Genomic DNA, 17,474 nt, shown 5'->3' with positions numbered 1-17,474 from the left:
CAAATAAATAAACCTTCAAAAATAATCCAATCTAAATCGGAACCCTTGCATAAGAAAATTTCTATGAGCTTGGGTTTGGTAAAATTTACCTACATTGGCTCATCAAGCACAAATCATAAAGCAAAACATTTATAAATTAGATTTATAAAAAATTTAAACTTCTGCTGTGTAAAAGTTGCTGGTGAGAAAATTAAGAGACCACCCACAATCTGGGTTGAAAATATTTGCAAGACTCATATCTGACACAGAATTTATGTCCAAATAGTCCATGGACTTTTCCAATTCTGTAATAACCAGACAAAATATTTTTTAAAAGATATCGGCAAAATATTTGAACACCAGTTCATAAAGCAAAATATACCAAGTTCTTTGAAAAGGTGCTTGACATCATTAGTCAACTGGAAGCAATGTTTTATTTTATGTATTTATTTCTGCTGTGCCTAGACAAGTGCTCTTCCCCTGAGTTATATCCCCAGCCCAGGTCTACCCATCTCTACCCACCCTGAAATGCCTAGCAACCCACTGTTTTGCCCTTTGCTTTTATATATTGAATTTTGTTTGCAAAACAATGACATTTTCTATTATTTCCAAGAGAGAACATTTTAAAAATGCATTTTAGGAGGTCCCATTTATTAATTGTTGCTCTTATTGTCTGTGCTACTGGGGTTCTACATAGGAAGAGGTCTCCTGTGCCCATGTGTTGTAGACTACTTCCCAATTTCTCTTCTATCAGATTCAATGTGGTCAGATTAATATTGAGGTCTTTAATCCATTTGGACTTGAGTTTTGTGCATGGTGATAGAAATGGATCTAGTTTCATTCTTCTACAGGTTGACATCCAGTTATGCCAGCACCATTTGTTAAAGATGCTTTCTTTCTTCCATTGTATAATTTTAGCTCCTTTGTCGAAAATCAGGTGTTCATAGGTTTGTGAATTAATATCTGGGTCTTGGATTCGATTCCATTGGTCAACATTCTTGTTTTTGTGCCAATACCAAGCTGTTTTCATTATTATTACTCTTTAATAGAGTTTGAAGTCAGGGATGGTAATGCCTCCAGAAGAACTTTTATTGTATAGGATTGTTTTGGCTGTCCTCTGTAAAGCAAAGGACACTGTCATTAAGACAAAAAGGCAACCTATTGACTGGGAGAAGATCTTCACCAACCCCACATCAGACAAAGGTCTGATCTCCAAAATATATAAAGAACTCAAGAAACTAGACTTTAAAATGCTAAATAACCCAATTAAAAAATGGGGCAATGAACTGAACAGAGAATTCTCAGCAGAAGAAGTTCGACACTTAAGGTCATGCTCAATCTCCTTAGCGATCAGGGAAATGCAAATCAAAACAACTCTGAGATACCATCTTACTCTTGTCAGAATGGCTAAAATCAAAAACACCAATGATAGCCTATGCTGGAGAGGATGTGGAGTAAGGGGAACACTCATCCATTGTTGGTGGGAATGCAAACTTGTGCAACCACTTTGGAAATCAGTGTGGCGGTTTCTCAGGAAACTGGGAGTCACTCTACTTCAGTACCCAGCAATTCCACTCTTGGGAATATACCCAAGAGATGCCCTATCATACTACAAAAGCATTTGTTCAACTATGTTCATAGCAGCACTATTTCTAATAGCCAGAACCTGGAAACAACCTAGGTGCTCCTCAATAGAAGAATGGATAAAGAAGGTGTGGAACATATACACTGTAGAGTTCTACTCAGCAGTAAAAAACAATGACATCTTGAATTTTGCATGCAAATGGATGGAAATAGAAAACGCTTTACTGAGTGAGGTAACCCAGACCCAAAAAGAGGAATATGGTATGTACTCACTCATAAGTGGATTTTAGCCATAGTTAAAGGTCTTTGAGTCTATAATTTGTGATCCTAGAGAAGCTAAATAAGAAGGTGAACCTAAAAAAACACATATAGTTATCCTCCTGGATATTGGAAGTTGCCAAAATTGCTGGGCAGGGGTTGGGAGCACAGGGGTGGGGCTGAGGTGGGGATAAGAGGAGATGGGGGAGAGAAGGGAGAAGGGGAGGATGGGGAGAGTTGAGGGAATGGGATGGTTGAGATGAAGGAGGGGTGGATGTGGGAGCAGGGAAGTATATATCTTAATTAAGGAAGCCATTTTAGGGTTGGCAAGAGACTTGACTCTAGAGGGGTTCCCAGGTGTCAAAGGAGATGTCCCAAGCTTGTTCCTTAAGCAGCAGAAGAAAGGGTGCCTGAACTGGCCTTGTCCTATAGCCACATTGATGAATATCTTGCATATTACCATAGAATCTTAATCTGGTGATGGATGGAGATAGAGACAGAGACCCACATTGGAGCACTGGACTGAGCTCCCAAGGTCCTAATGAGGAGTAGAAGGAGGGAGAACATGAGCAAGGAAGTCAGGACTGCGAGGGGTGCGTTCATCCACTGAGATGGTGGGACAGATCTAATGGGAGATCACCAAGCCCAGTTGGAATGAGACTGATGGAGCATGTGATCAAACTGGACTCTCTGAATGTGGCTGATGGTGGAGGCTGACTGAGAAACCAAGGACAATGGCACTGGGCTTTGATTCTACTGCATGGACGAGGTTTGTGGGAGCCTTGTCTGTTTGGATGCTTACCTTCCTGGACCTGGGGGGAGCGGGGAGGACCTTGGACTTCCCATAGGATGAGGAATCTTGACTGCTCTTTGGCCTGGAGAAGAAGGGGGGAATGGGGGAGGGGAGGGGAAGGAAGTGGGAAGAGGGGAGGAGGTGGAAATTTTTAATAAAAAAATTAAAAAGGATAAAAAAATGCTTCTTACTGCAGTCCTTTAGGAAGTCTAAAAGGACAGTGCAGATGGTGTAGTGGTCGATATTAATGTGGTACCATTGACCTGTGCTAATAATGGTAAACTGCTGCTCACTTGGAAAGAAGTTCATTATACAAACTTATCCTTAACCAAGACCCACCATTTCCTCTCCCTGGTATTGACCTGAAGGGAATAAATGCATATATCCACCACTGCCCCGCATGCCCCGTTCATAACAGGGTCCTACCATGATAGATATCATTAGGAGTATACTAAAGCATATATCCACCACTGCCCTGCACACACCATTCATAACAGGGTCCTACCATGATAGGTGTCATTAGGAGTATACTAAAGCATCTATCCACCAACATCCCTGCATGCCCCGTTCCTAGCAGATGACAAGTAGAATTAAGTGATGTACCTGGATCTGGTCAAGAGCTAAGCTCAGCATGGCAGATCCAATACTAGAATAGAACTGTTTAATAACCCAAGGACTAATTCACTGAGACTTGTATCCTTGCAACTGGTAGGAGACAAACTCATAGGTTTGGTGGTTCATCTACGCTGTCAAGTTGACAAGCTTTAGAGTTGTCATGGAAACACATCTCTGGGCATATTGGAGAGTTTTCTAGATTAGGTTAACTGAGATGGAAAGTGGAAAAGTTTCTGGCACAAGGGTGTGTAGAAGGAATGGCGGGCTGCATTCCTGCCAGGATCCTGGCTCCCACATGGCTAGCTTTACACCCAAAATAATTACACGGAAACTGCATTCATTTAAACACTGCCTGGCCCATTGTCTTCAGCCCCTTATTAGCTAACTCTCACATATTAATTAACCCATTTCTAATAATCCGTATATCACCACGAGGTCATGGCTTACTGGGAAGATTCTAACCCACCTCCATCTCGGAGAGGAGAGCCATGGCATCTGCTTGCCTCTGCTTTCTTTCTCCCACAATTCTGTTCTCTCTACTCCACCCACCTACGGGCTGGCCTATCAACAAGGCCAAGGCAGTCTCTTTATTAACCAATAAATGTAACACATAGACAGATGACCCTCCTCCATCATTTCCCCTTTTTCTGTTTAAAAAAATAGAAAGGCTTTCACTTTAACACAGTAAAATTGCATATGACAAAACAGTTATCAAGCAAGAATTACAGTTACAATATTTATATCTACTTTATCTTTTATCATAACTAAGGAAAACTATAACTATTCCATTCTTCAACTCCATCAAAGACTCCAGAAGGATATACTATTACCTAAGCAAACAAGAAATAAGCAACTTCCAAACTCTAGAAATGACAGAGACATCTCGCTGCCTGGACAGTCACCCAAAGTTATTTTGTACTGTTGGGGCATCCATCTTCAGCCTACAGGCCCATAGTATCCAGCAGACATTTCCATGAAGCAGGAAATTTCAAAGGCAGTTCAGTCACTATCTGCTGTGTCCTGCAGAATGTCTTGCAGACTCTTTCATGAATCAGGAACCCCGAAAGACCATCTCACCTTTAGGCAAGTTCAGCAGTCCGCTCTCTGCAGGTTCTCTGTGTCCAGTTTATGCAACAGTCCAGGCAAGAGAAGTTTCTTGCCCAAATGGCTAACAAACTCCATAAGTAGCCTCTTCGATGCCCATCTTCCTCTTGAAGCAGATTGGTGCTGTCAGGAGCAGATGTGTCTCATTGTCATGAAAAGCCCTAAGTTATTAAAACATTAAATGCCATATTCTGTAGTCTTTGAAAGATATGAAGAATGCCTATCTAACTAAAATATATCTCTATATATCTAGAAAAATCTAACTAACATGACTACAAGCTTGACTATTATTGATGATTATCCATTAACAACCTATGCTTCCTAATTATACATCATATTTTTAAATGAACTACACAATCACAATACCTTAATCAAAATCAGAAATATATATACATATAACAAAATTGACCTTAAAATCCATACCAAGGCAAATTATTCATATCTATATTATAGCCCCCTTTAAATGTAAAAGAATATTTATAAACAATATTTGGGAATATGGGCATAGTTATTTTTCTCCAAACTTCTTCTTGCTGTGTAGGGGTGCAATGGTGTATCCTGTGTGAAGCAATTTTTTGAGGGTGTTCACAGTCACCTTTCAGGAGGGCGTGGTCTAACATACCGTATTGGGATAGAAGCAATCCACAGGGTTTCATCCTCTGTGGAAACAAAAGAAGAAACTCTTTTCCAAAGCATGATATCCTTAGATCCAAATTCTGAAGTTAAGATACCTTTAGAACATATATATACAGGTTCAGCTTAGCAGCCCATTTAATGAAATGTTTTCTTGTACTTAGCTCCTTCACAGTCAAAAGTTTTAAAGAAAACGCAATAAAATACATAATCCAGACCCTCTGTGAATTTTCCATTTTTACGTGGCTTATTTTTCTTTATTTCTTTTAATCTATAACTATCTGTACTCTGTCTCTTTAAAGACTTTACCCTTTTTTAAAGGCATTAACTTTATTCTCTATATTCTTTTTCTTCTCTCTCCCAAGCCTACGTATACTCATCCAACACTGTGACCCATATAGAGGTCATCTATGTCTGAATCTGTCCTATTGTGAATCTGTACTTCTTTACTGCCCAGGCGCACTTCTTAAAATGCTAAGCGCATCTTAAAAACTTTATCTTGCGCCACATAGGGATAATATGGTACCACCTGTTTCCTGCCCAGTCTAACCTTAACTGCGCTGTTATTATGGTAATTACGATAGATCCTGCCTGGGATCAGCACAGTTCAGCATGGCAGAGCCAGAGCTGCTCCTGCCTCAGCCATTTGGTGCCCCTGAGCCGAGCACAGTTCCAGGCACATAGCAAGTCCACATTGCCATCAAGCAAGCAAGCGTTTTAATCACAAAAACCCCATCCAAGTTCTCTGTCTCCCACAAGAGACAGAGGTCGCAGTAGGAGCATAGCCCAGAAAGCCGGCATTTTAAAAGTTCATGGCTCTTTTTTTTTTTTTTTCCTTCAGGTAGGAGCTACACTCAGCACTTTTAACTCTGAGAATGAGCTTTTTTATCTCAGTTACAGTCTAATCTGCCAGGCAGGCAGAGCACTGCACAGCCTAGAAACATCTCTGTGTGTGGCAGGAATCGGCCATGCTCTCCTGCTTCCCTAAGCCTGATCCCACAGTCTGCCCAGGTGCAGATGGAGAGCGCTGAGTCATTGGCATGGTCTCAGAGTACTTTCTTCCCGATCCTGAGCGGGCACACAAACATCCAGTCTCATAAAAGCCATTGAAATGCTTTATAGCCTGAGTTTGTACTGGCAACACAGCCCAAAAAGCTGCGTTTTAAAATGACTCAGCTTTTTTCCTGTCGCTATTGCTGAAACAGGAAATCTCTCTACAGCAAGCTCTAGCAAAAGCGAAAATCTGTGTTAAATTCACTCCCCCACCCCTTTTTTAAAAGCCCTCTCAGGTTTTACGTGGAGTTCATTACCATGCTGGGCGCCATTTGTAGAAAGAACAGTGGGCTGCGTTTCCGCCAGGATCCTGGCTCCCACATGGCTAGCTTTACACCCAAAATAATTACACGGAAACTGCATTCATTCAAACACTGCCTGGCCCATTGTCTTCAGCCCCTTATTAGCTAACTCTCACATATTAATTAACCCATTTCTAATAATCCATATATCACCACGAGGTCATGGCTTACTGGGAAGATTCTAACCCACTTCCATCTCGGAGAGGAGAGCCATGGCGTCTGCCTGCCTCTGCTTTCTTTCTCCCACAATTCTATTCTGTCTACTCCACCCACCTACGGGCTGGTCTATCAACAAGGCCAAGGCAGTCTCTTTATTAACCAATGAAAGTAATACATAGACAGATGACCCTCCTCCATCAAGGGTATCTTGGCAATCAGGCACCAAGAGATACCACAAAGTCACAGCAAGCAACAGACCTTACTCAAGAGATATCTAGGGAAAAGACACAAAGCCTCTGAATGGGAAGAGAGGCAGCACTGGGCTAGGCTGAAGGGCAGAGTTTTAGAGGGTCTTTGGAGCATGCTCAGTGAGCTAGTGGAAGGGTATAGTGCAACTGGAAGCATTGCCTTGCTATTAGCCCTGAAATTCTGGCAGTTAACAGTCACTGGATGGGGATTTCAAAGATGCAGAGATTGGGGCAGGCCAGAAGCAGTGTGACATGGCCCTTTTACCCTACAGAAACATTCCTACTCTAAACGTGGGCTTCACCATTCTGTGAGGAATCCTTAGATGAATAAAACGGAGGAATGGAGCCACACAGTCCTTTCGTATCTCTTCCTCCTGCCTGTTGAGTTGTTTTGTTCAGTTTGCTGACATCTTCTTGAGGAAATTTTCATCAGTGATTAGGAGATAGACTGGCTTATAGTCTCTTCTTGTGAAGTTTTTGGCTTAGAGATCAAGGTGATATTGAACTTGGTATCATGCAAAGCATCTTGGGACACAAGAAGTCAAAAGAGCAGTGTTTCCTAAGTAAGGGAAAAAATTATCTCATATGCTTTTAAACTGAAAGTTCTGATCACAAAGTAAATGAGATTCGTTTTCAGATATATAATGCTGCAATTTTTCTCACACCCCCCTTTTCAGGAAGCTGCTGATAAAAATCACTTTTGCCCCAAGAAGAAAAATTAAAACCTCTGAAGCCCTAAGAGAACATTCAGGAGAGTACTCGGTACCATGCACGGGAAACCTCTGTAACTGAGCTGTTCAGGAAGGCGTTGGACCATCTGGGTAGAAACAAAGAGGAAGCCTGTAGACCCAAAACGTCTGTGTCTGTTGAGAGGAGGGCTAGAAAACCGCGAAGGTTTTGAGGATCGTGAGTGCACCGGGAGCCAAGCAGGTGAAGAGGCCATGACAGTTAATAACTTCGAGACAAGGAAGCTTCACAAAGCGGAAGAAGAAGAAGAGGAAGGGTCATCATATATTGCAATTGCTCAACGATGAAAATATTTGCATGCTCACAATATTTACCCAACCCTAAAGCACAGCTATATTTGGAGAATGGGAAATCTGGGAATGGTGGTAAAAAGAACTAGTGGAAAAGGCTGCATTTTCTACGTTAGGGGTGTTTCAACTGGACAAAGTACACATCTTTTCAAGAAAAGAATTAAAAGAGATCACCACTGGGGAATGAAAGAACGGGGAGACCACAGGGCAGGATGTGACACTTTCTTTTAATGCGCCATGTTGAAAAACTGACTTATAAATCACGTGCATGTACACATCTATTAAAGATCTGCTTTCAGCGTCTAAAGCGTCACCGACAGCACTGATCATCCAGATCAAGGATCGGCCTGTAAGAATGAAATTGACGCTGCCGTCTGTCTCCTCAGTTTAATCTAACGCTCATATAACCTCTGACTCGCCCTGGGGTGAGCCAGGTGCATCAGTACGGACTCGGATGAGCCTCTTATCTGTGTGCGCGGTAGAGAGTGGGTGCTGCCTCTACTTTAGCTGTGGAGGCCCAGAGAAGAGGAGTGACGTAATAGACTGTGGTCATGGGACTGGCGAGTCTAGCGGCTGATCTTCCTGTTTGTGTAGAACAGCTTCAGCGACTGTTTCTCAGCACTGAGGATAAAGGACTCTGCTTTCCACCAAAAGTCACAAGATCCCCTAAATCAGGAAAATCCTTAGCAGGTACTAGCCAGTTGTCCCCATTACAGTTACCAAGATGGGCAACTGCACCACTGGGTCCTGGGATCCCTTCTCATAAGCTCGCCATCTATCAGCGAGCAGTGGGGGACGTCTGTGTTTTCTTATCCTTTCTCAAACTAAGGGCAGGAAGTCCACCAGAAATCTTGGTTGTCAAGAAGGACAAAAACTGTAAGGGCAACAACTTGAGGCAGGGGGAAGAACAATTAATGCTTCAGAAAGGGACATTCTGGTATTTTTTTTTTCTTGACACTGCCCTTAGAAATTCTTTGACTGATCAGTTAAACTTTTTTTAAAAATTTTTTTTAGGTGAGTCGAAATAAGTACAGTTTAAAAGGAAAATGCTTAGATGAATCGTCTCAAAATTTGTATGATCCTGGTCTTTCAAATTTTAAAATATATACATAACCAAGGACAACCATGATAATTCTCTAAGCATTTTCCCTAGTATTTTCAAAGAACAAATGAGTTTGTATTTCTCTCTCTCTCTCTCTCTCTCTCTCTCTCTCTCTCTCTCTCTCTCTCACTCACACACACACACACACACACAGAGACACACACACACACACACACACACACATACACATTTGGCTTCAGCTTACTCTTTTTTTTTCATAATAATAATGACCTTTTTTCAAATTACACTAGTCTCCTTTTGTTGTTTTAAGCAACCACACTGTGTTTAATGACATGGATGCAATAATTCATTAATTTTTTCATTTTAAGTACATATACAGCTTCCAGGTTTTGAGCTATTTTGATCTAGAAATACTAAGCACAGTGGCAGAGAGGAGCCCAGCTCTGTGCTGTCTTATTTCTTTAACGCTGGTGCCTAGATGCATATGTAGTAAGTTCTCGTGAACCACAATCCTGAAATTCTAATATGCTTATAAAAATCGTTCCATGCAGGTTAAGATGAAAAGGCTCATTCGAGAAGAATAGTGCTGGAGCCGCTATTGGCGTTACCTGTGAAAGAACGCCCAGAGGTAAGCTGTGCACCCAGCCCCACCATTACAGTGGGCTGTAGTAAATATTAGAGACATTTGTCTTTGTAATCTAGAAAGAAAGCATCTTTGCATATCTGGAACTCTCCAGCTGGGGATTTTGCAGAGCCATTAGCAATGTTTGATCTTGAAGACACTGACTGCAAAGTCAGGCATAGCAAATAACATTGGAGGTTGCTGGGAAATCCTGGACAACTGAGACCTCTCTGCCTGCGTCAGAAGCACACTCAATGATGCAGATGGGTCAGGATACCAGCAGGGAGAAATGGCTTCCCTAAAGAAGGCCACATAGCTTCTCCTGTCAACTAACATGCACCTTTCGGTTCAACAGAGAGGAATTTATTTCCAAAAATCAAAACAGGTTTGGTTTTGTAAACAAGCAATAATGTCAGAAAACAAACCAGCTGTGGTTTTAATATATTTCCTCCACTGAGAGGGATTTAGAGAAAGCCTCTTGTCATTGAAAGGTATATCACAAGACACGTCACGAGCAGAAATACTGTTTTCACCTTTAAGATTTTGACCTTTTTCCATTTTTAATTAGTTCTTTGAAAATTGCATACAGTTTTATTCATGCCTATCCCCAACTCCTCCAGATTCGCCTTCACTTCACTCTCAGTCCAACTTGGTGTCCCCCCCCCCCCCAGGGCCAGGGCCAGTTGTGCTGCTGATATGTTCTTGGCTTTGTGCTTTTCGGCAGCACATGGCTGACCAACCAGGGCTATACCCTTAAAGACAGTGACTTACCCTCTTAGCAGCTGCCAATCGCCCATAGGTCTTCGGTTAGGTCTTCAGTTTGGGTGACTCCACGCCCACCTCCTCTCCCCATGCTGGACTCTGTCTGGCTTGAGCATGTGCTAGTCTTGTGCATCTTGTCACAACTGTTGTGTGACAATCGCAGCTGCCCCACTGCATCTAGATATAGTCATCCACCTCTGGCTCTTAATCCCTTTGTCCCCTCTTCTACAACGACCCCCGAGTCCTAGGAGAAGGGAGTGTGCACGGTGTTCCATTTAAGAATGAGGTTTTGAGTGACGTGTTTTATGCTTTCTGTCATACAAGCACGGGTAAGGTTCGGCATACTCATCAATGCAGACCAAAGCTGCCAGCCATGCCAGGCATTGTGCTGGACTGAGGGGCCGAGAAAGGGTTTTGCCTATGCTGTTTAAGGAGTCTGTGTGTAAGAATGGTCTAGCAGCCTCCACCCCCACATGATGTTGCATACAAACTGGGAAATCCATTTGTAATAGGTCTTTCCTCAGCACCTTAAGCTTCTTCATTTAAAGAATTTTTATGAACCAAAAAGAAAAAGATCAATAATTTAATGGGGGAGGGAGAACTTAGGAAGAGGACAGTAAACTCCCAAAACAGGAAAATAAATTCAGGATATATTCAGAACATTATAGCCTGGTAAATAGAAATAATAGGCTAATCTTTTTTTCTCCTGCTCCCACTATATGCGCAAGGTTTGGGGGAACTGAGAGGTCGGTTGTACTAAATGTGATTGTTGTTCTTGATCAGCTTGTCAAAAAAAAACAGTGTGTCAATTTTCAGCCAAAGTTGGAAAATTTGCATATTCATTTTGAGCTATCCTCTGCACTATCTCGGTTCAGCCACTGCCCAGTGGGGCATACAGATTCCACCCCACACAGGAGATTACATGTTATCACACAGGAGGGGGCTGCTATGGTAACACACACTAGTTTTTTCTTCTCCCTTTCTTTTCTTTTTTCTGTTTTTAACAAGTGACAGTACTTAGCAAACTGATTGGAGGAGATGAGTGTGAGTGACGGAAATTTTTTACAAAGTTAATCACTAAAAGCTGCCAAGGCCCTTTATCAGAACTAACACAATTTAAATTACTAACCAGCTCCCAGCGCAACTGATGGAACATAAACAAATTTCTCTGAGGATGCAAGGAGGACTGGATAAGAAGTGGTCCCCAAATGAACTTAAAACACAGGGTCAGGGCACAAGCTGCAATCTAGAAGGGCGCATTCTTTGGACCCTCCAGTTAAGGCTGATACTCGCAGTCTGAAAACAATGCCCCAGCTCTCCCAGGCTTCCCATTCCAGCTCCTGCTCACATTACCCCCTTCAGAGCGTGATTTACAGTGCCCGCTTTTAACATGCAGATTGGCTTCAAGGTTTTATTGTTAGCATTTAAGGCATTAGAACCGTAGCCTCTGTGCGTTTACAAATCGTGGACATATTCTGAGCACTAGTCTGCTCAGGGCCCAGCGCACATTCTGAGCATGAAGCGTCTGTTCATTCCTCATCAGTTTGCAGAGACAGTGTTCTACAACAACACACAACCAGCCCTTGGTTGCCCACCCCGAAGGACAGTTTTTTTTCCTTCCTGCCTCCTTTCTTTTGTATTTAGAGTTGATTTAAATAGTACTGATTGCAAGTGAGGGCTGGGGTGGGGTGGGGGTTGGGGGAGAGATGTGAGTTTAATGAACATTAAGATGTTTTAAATCAAAGAATTATAAAGACATAGGAGTGAGTATATACAATCCTCTCTCAGAACGCAGCTCTGCCAGATGCTAAGCAAGATTTTCACTATATGAAAGAAAAGCACGCATCTAACAGTTAGAGAGGCAGTGGTAATTGGCAGGTGTTGGGCTTTCAATGGAGACAAAAGACTGTACATTTTAGACCCTAGTCTTTTCCTGGAGGCTAATTGAAAGTTTGGTTCATTGTCAAACTCCACATGGCAGGGGAGCATCCATCGAAGTTATTCTCTTAACTGTCAAAACAGAGTCCCCATCATTGCCGGCCTAAGCGAGCTCTGACCTGGATAGAAAATGCCACACAGAATTCAAATGCCACTTCTGTTTTTTGACTGACCCATGTCTTCCCCCTTTCCTCCCACCGAGGAGATGGTTCACTGTGGTCTAGTTTGGAATATTCCATGAAGCACACTGACAATGTATCAGATTGGTCATGGTACGAACAATTTTCATGGGTAGGAATACAAAGGCCTGAGTTAAATGAGCGCCGTTCTGGAGGCTTTGAACAGTAGTAAATTCTGATGAAAGCCTCCCACGCTGCCGACTACCTTAATCTTTTTCAGGCACACACTGGGTAGTTTACGGGAGAAGCAGCAGTCCTCTGTGGAATGGAAGCAAGGAAGCCTCAAAACCGGCTGTCTGTCATTCAAGTCAAGAGAAACCTCTCCCCATTTAGCAAACAATCCCAGGACATAAACCAAATGAAAAATTCTTTTCCTAGTTGACCTGACAACACTCTACGTGATTGTTTCTGCGTGCACAACCAAAGCAGCAGACTGCTTGCTGGCTATCGTGATTTATTTTATTCTGTAACCCAAAGCCGCATGCTGCCTGGTGTATGATGGAAGATAATATGACTTCTTTGAAGATCAGAGGAAATGGGGGAGGGGAGGACAAACCCTGGTGGCACTAACACAGAGGGCAAAGAATGGGTCTCTGCGAGGGTTTCCCAATACCATAGCCCAGGAAAGCTATAAGGCGCCTGGAACAGCATAAGGTGGCCAGAACTGTTGGGAAATCCTTCTTTGGTGGGAGCTCAGAACTGACAAGCCATATAAAGAAGTGTTGCAAATTAGAAGCTTATTTCTTGTCAACATAGCAGGGGTGGTCCTTTCCTTGCCTAACAATGTGGGGGTGACAGGGCCCTGACAGGGGAAGCAACAGGAATGCTGGCTTCCAAAGTCGAGGAGAAAATCAGCTGAAATAACCTTATTGGGATCTTACCTCCAGATGGCCACAGCCTCCTCCAGGGGACAGGAAGGGGACTGGGGAGGGTGCTAAGGAATGGAACATAATGTGCTAGAAGCTTTGGAGTCAGATAGACTCATCTTGAAACTCTTTCTCTCCTGCACTGCCAATATGTGTGTCTGGGGCAACTGTCTAGCTTTCTGGCTTCCGGTCTCACCTGGGTGCAGAGGGGAGGACAATCTGAGCCCCCAGTATCGTCTACAGATAAACTTAGGATCGCCTCTTCTGGCATTGCTTCAAGGCTTGAGTGGAAAACAAGTATTGGGAACTGTACAGTCATACTCACCCCACGCCTTCTTTGCTCACCCGCCAGTCGGTTCTGCTTTGTGTTGAAGGGGAGTTTTACCTTAACAGGAGTTTTTCTACCATTTCTGCCTTCTGTGTTAGCAAGTAAACAGGATATGTGAAAATTTGCCACTTTGATGTCATTGTCTCATTTTTTAAAAAAATAAAATAGATGAGAAATTATCTTTATCTATTTACTTTGTGTGCCACCATATGTTGGTGGGGGACATTTTTATTCAGGGAGCTGTCTCTCCAGTCCTGTAACCTCTATGACATACAGAAGAAGCCAGAACCCGAGGAGATGCCACCTGGATTGTGCTTGGATGTCTGAACCATGACACCAACCTGGGTCTTCCTCAGAGCGCCCCCCCCCTCTCTCCAAACAGACACTTCAAAACATTTCCTAAACTTTTGACAATGTCTCAAGTTGCATTGCTTTCTGATGTAACTTTCTTTCTGTTGAGAGACACTGGGAAAAAATATTATTTGCAAAAGTGAAGCTAGCAAACTATTATTGTGGAACGACCATCCTCCTGACTCTGCTTCCCCAGTGCTGGATTACAAGCCTATAACACAGTGCCAGCTTTTTGCATGTGACAATGGGGATTGAACTCAGGTCCTCATGCTTATGAGGAAAACACTTCATCAACTGAGATACCAGCCTGACCTAAGAGTAAGGCTCTTTACCTGCATCATGAAGATGACCCTCTTTGTACTCACACAGATTCTCATTTTCAACAGTGACACAAAGTGACACATTATACCACATTATTCTAAGATCAGCTCTGTATGGGGCATCATCAAAACATCACTGTGGAGATGCAGAGAGCAGCCAGACAAACTTCCACACAAGCCCCCTGAAAACAGAAGTAACAATCAGCATTTTGACAAATGATGCTGTGAAAGTAAGGCTTCAGTTAGAACTAATTGTCCACAGGAATTTACACTTCTCCAGTAACACAAAGCTCTGGCAAGATATCTCTTTAAAGGAGCCCCAGGAAAACAGCCTTCAATCCTGGGCCAGGAATAGTCTCTCTATTGTACCCTAATCACACTGCTTCACTGGCCAGACTGAGTCATAGTAGCTCACCACGTACCTGTGATCTCCAGTAGAAGAGTTCTCCAAGGCAGAAAGGATGCCATGTTCATCTTTCTAAACCCACTGCTGATACACAATGGTCTTATAACACAAAACTTCCTGAGCTGCACCCAAAGGGTCCAGCTAGTTGGCTTCGGCGAGAGCGGTTCAGTTCTAATTTCCTGACCTATGGAAAACGAGTGAGATTCTACGAGTAGGGTCTCCTCGACTGACACACAGTACTCACAAGACCCGAAGGTTTTTTGAGTACTGTTTCATCATTTTCTAGCTCTCTTCACTGGTCCCCGAGAACACCTTTATAAGGTGCTAAATGTACATTCCTGCTTGGTTGATGTAGATGAATACATGCTAGTACATACACTTGCTCACTCACAGTTACATCTACACGCATACACACATACGTACACACACATGCCTATATTCAGGAAACAAATAAAATATTGGAAATAGTTACAGCCTTATACAGGTGTATGATGATTATAAAAGGATTTTTTTTTACCTTTCTTCAATAAGGATTGTGCAAATTTTAACCCACAAAGCTCCCTTAACAATAGTGAGTACCAAATGAATAAAGCCAACGGAAAGGACAGCCATCGTGCTTACAGTCCTAACTGCTGGGAGAAGCGACTCTCAGGACTGGGAAGAGGCTTTTCCTCTTGGAAAGATGCAATTTCGACCATACGTTATCTTCTGGATGCGCTTAAACTGTTTGCAATAGAAATCTGAAGATAAATAACCTAAGGAGTCTCAAGAATTCCCATACTTGTTTACTATAAACATTTATCTTAGGTTGGTAGATATGTCCAAGATAATATAACAAATTTACATTTTGTAAAAAGGAATTCAAGCGCAGCAAAGACAAAACAAATCTAGAAAATAAATGCCAAAAGTGTGCCTTTCATTTATATGTGCTTGATACACTAACATTTTAAGACTCCTAGTATATGCTTATTGTGGTCTCATACTTTACTAAAACATGGCACTTATGTTTTGTATGAGCCATAGCACAAAGCAGGTCTCTTCCAAAAGAGATCTTCTTCGCCCTTATCAAAAGAGGGAAGAGAATTCTGCTGATTGAGCTTGCCCACGGTAATTATTCTTGACTCTGTATCATTGGAGTGCAGTCCAAAGCAGCTAGGGTGGAGTAATGCAGACAGTCGGGTCTGGAGCATGTCTCCAGAGTCAGGAAAATGTAGCTTTTTATTAGCCACGCATCCTTGAGTTAGGCCACACATCTCGGTCTTGTTGTCACCCCTGCCAATGCAAACACTTCTTGGAGAAACAACCAGTAGACCTGAAGCTCACCCTGGCACGCCATACAAAGGAAAGAGACGGGACAGCCCTGACTAGCCTCTCCATTCATTTTTTCCATAGCTTCCAGCTGACTTGGTCCCAGGAAACTTCACCACCCTCATCACTAGTCTAGGATGCTAGTCCGGGTCTTCCCTCAGGAGTCACCAGACGGACTTTCTGCCCAAGGGCTGATGCTTCACAAAGCGGAACTGTGATGGAGTGACCAAGGAAGAAGAAGGAAATAGGATGAGGGGTGGCAGAGAATTGCGACTCTCTCTGTAGAGTCAGTCTTTAAGAACCTGTGCTTTTTAGATTGCACAGACAATTTCAGATAGAAAGTAACTGCATATACCTTGACAGTCTCCTATTCGACGTCTGGGGAACTGAGTGGACAGAACAAAAGGGGTCTGGAGCTTCCACACCATTTCTAGGTAGCTGCAAGGTGTGGTACTCAGCCTCCTGCATGGTGTCCTGGGTGAGCTGGAACCTGCGGCTTAGGAAAGATGCTTAAGGCCCAGAGGAATATTCTGTATGAATGAGCATGAAATAGTCAAATAAATCCTTTTCGTTAGCTCTGTATGTGGAATGATGAAGCATGAGGTCCTGATTGGTTTTCTGTTGCTGGAATAAAAACAAAACAGCAACAGACCAATAACCAAAAGCAGGATGGGAAGGGACGGAGAGGGTTTGTCTTACATGTCCTGACTACAGTCCTTTGTGAAGGGACACATGGGCTGGAACTCAAGGCAGGAGCTGAAGCAGAGGCCATAGAGGAACACTGCTTACTGTCTTGCTCTCCAAGGCTTGCTCAATTTGCTTTCTTTTGCCACCCAACCACCAACTCAGATGGTACTGCCCACAGTAGTCTGGACTTTTCCATATCAATCATTAATCAAGAAAATGTTCTACAGAGATTTGCCTACAGGAAACTTGACAAAAACCTAACCAGGACACATAGAAAGGACACATCAATCAGAAGGTGCAGAGGAGGCAAGGGCCAAGGACAACGAGATGAGCTTGCACCGCAGTAGGTGTGAGAAACGGAGGTTGCAACGGAATCAGTTAAGGAATCCTCTCAGGTAAAATGCACCACAGCCATTGTCTACCAATAGTTGATATCCATCCGGTTCTTGTGGGGGACAGGAGCGCTGACACTCGAGCCTGCAGACCTGCAGTCGTGGACCTGTTTGTTTGCTGCAAAATCCAGCACAGTTCATAAATTTATGTATAATCTATAAATTGCAATTTATTTTTATCTTCTCAGAAAAGTAATTGCTTTTACTTTGTTCTCATAATAATTCATGCTTGCAACATGTATCCACTCTATTTACATTTCTAAGCTTGGTAATCCCCCAAATTCTCCAACCTAACTACATATTAGTGCTCCCAAAATATAATGGTCACAAAGTCAAAAATAATAAGAAATTTCTAAGTATCAGAATGTTTCACATTTCTTCATTATATTCTTTGTAAATCTTGTATAAATGAGTAAAGTCCATTGCTCCCCTCCAGAATGGCACTCAATTATCAGTCCTTGGCCATGAGACCCCTCAAATCAGTGAT

Source organism: Myodes glareolus, chromosome 22, assembly GCF_982192425.1.
Source record: "Myodes glareolus chromosome 22, mMyoGla1.1, whole genome shotgun sequence".
NCBI classification, from domain to species: Eukaryota; Metazoa; Chordata; class Mammalia; order Rodentia; family Cricetidae; genus Myodes; species Myodes glareolus.
Note: the sequence above shows the minus strand (reverse complement) of the source record.